This window comes from Glycine max, chromosome 10, assembly GCF_000004515.6.
Source record: "Glycine max cultivar Williams 82 chromosome 10, Glycine_max_v4.0, whole genome shotgun sequence".
NCBI classification, from domain to species: Eukaryota; Viridiplantae; Streptophyta; class Magnoliopsida; order Fabales; family Fabaceae; genus Glycine; species Glycine max.
The window spans coordinates 38,368,224-38,369,801 of record NC_038246.2 but is presented as its reverse complement, the minus strand read 5'-3'; positions in this window follow the sequence as shown (position 1 = coordinate 38,369,801).

Sequence of the window (1,578 nt, the reverse complement as noted above, 5' to 3'; positions counted from 1 at the left end):
TGTAAAGATACTAAACAAAAAAAAATTATACTAAAAAAAGAAAAGGAAAAAATGCGTATTAAAAATGATGAGACCCATAGAATATTATTTCTTTTTTATTTTTACTTATCTCTATTTCTTTTCTTATCTTTATTTCTCTTCGATCAAATCTCTTTTCATATTTTTTATTTTCATCCATTTTATTACTATCTTTTGTAGTAGTACCAAAGAAGGCATAAGTTTGGTTAAAATTAAATGGAATGAAATTTCTGAAAAACTAAAAAGTATCAACCATTAAAAGCAGAGAAAATTATGCGCCTAGAAACTAAAAAGTATGCACCTAAACATTAAACGTGCTTTGATTTCCATGCAAAACTACTAGGTTCCTTCAGACAAAATCACGTTTGACGTTCATAAAGTCAAGATGTGACTCCTTCGAAATATAAATTTAAGAGTGGAGTTAAATAGTTTTCACACGAAAGTGTTACACCATATTATAAAATTAATTTTGAGCATAGAGTTGATTCTATTTTACAGTATTGAAAGAAGTTATATATATATATGGCACACTTACTTATTTGCCAGCTCTTGGAACATAAAAGACATGGTGGGAAGCCATGTGAAGGTGTGGTAGTGAGACAGGAGAGTAAGTGATGGAGGAGAAACAGTTTATAGAAACCCCATTCATGGAGATGGACCTGACAGCTTTTCAATCATTTGTTTTGGGTTGGCATCCCTCGTTAATGATGTCTAATGGGTAGGTCCCTTCCACCATAAACTCTTCTTCTTTTTAATTTTTTGTGTTCTTGCTTTACCGTTCATCAATATATTCTCCCTTTTCTCCTTGTTGGTATGCATTTTCATTATTTAGTACTCTTGACTCCTGATCGTTATTACAAGACATAATAGTTTAGAAAGAATTGATGATGTTTATTACAAGACATAGTTAAAAAGGAATTGATGATATTTTTTATAAAGTATTTTAGAATTCTTATGAAATATTTAATTTTTTTTATTAGTTGCAGTTATAAATTTTTTTTAATTATTTATGATTTTTATTGATAATGTTGCATAATATTTTTAAATTTGGATGTTTTCACATCACTCATAGTTAATAATTAGAGGAAATAGTATTTTATAAGGTTTAAATATTTTTTCGTCCGTGTAATTTAATGTTTTTTTTTTAATTTTTGTCCATGAAAAAAATTATATTTTTTTCATCTTTTAAGTGTCATCGGTTATTTTCATGATTCAAAATACTATTTTTAACCGTTCATAGCATTATTTAAAATGTTTTAAGGATAAAAAATAAAATAAATACATCTTACCGTGACTAAAATAAAAAATTGTAAAAACAAAAATAAATAAATATATATATATATATATCATTTTATAATTACTTATCCGAGATCTCTCTCTTGGAATCACAACTTTCTCATCCATTGTTGTTTTGGCTTTTATCCGATATCGGATATGGAATCAATAATTCCATGAACGGAATGATATAACATGACAAATCGAAAAAATAATTTAGTTTCTATGTAGGGCCATTTTTTTAAGAGAAAAAACTTTATTCGATAAAACATTGATATACCTTTC